The sequence below is a fragment of the Belonocnema kinseyi genome, chromosome 7 (genome assembly GCF_010883055.1).
Source record: "Belonocnema kinseyi isolate 2016_QV_RU_SX_M_011 chromosome 7, B_treatae_v1, whole genome shotgun sequence".
Lineage (NCBI taxonomy): Eukaryota > Metazoa > Arthropoda > Insecta > Hymenoptera > Cynipidae > Belonocnema > Belonocnema kinseyi.
Window position 1 is genome coordinate 90,501,992 of NC_046663.1, and position 581 is coordinate 90,502,572.

Consider the following 581-nt stretch of genomic DNA (forward strand, 5'->3'; position numbering starts at 1 on the left):
ATAAAACTTAGGCCTAGCGTATCGCAATGAAGCTAAAAATGGTTAATTCTCTTAAATTAAATTTTTTCCCTAATTGCACTAAAATTATGGTCAATCTTTTATGTAAGATGTTCGGTATTGAATTGTAAACATTTTAGTACAAATTCTTACTTGAACAAAAACTGTTTTCTTTTTTTTTTAATTTTTTTGATTTATATTTAATACCAAAAAATTTATATAAAAAGCATCATAATTTTAATATGAATATAGAAAAAAATGTTTAATTTGCTGATGTTAAAAATGTCTGTCCTCATTGCAACACCTTAGGACCGTTTTGGATTTCAAAAAGTCATTAGAGTTTTTTATCTGTAATAATCACAACATTCATTTTGTATTTTTAAAGGTCTAAGTACTCTAAGCATAAGGGTTGACCACTCGACTTTTGAGTGTAGGGCCGACGTCACACTTTAGGTCCGATTGAGTAGTAAGGAGTTGGAGGAGGTATACGAGGGTGGATTGATAAGTTTCCGGCCTGACCAAGAAAAACAACGTTTTTAAGAATTTTTTTTTTATTTCTCAACATAATCTCCTCCAAGGCTGAT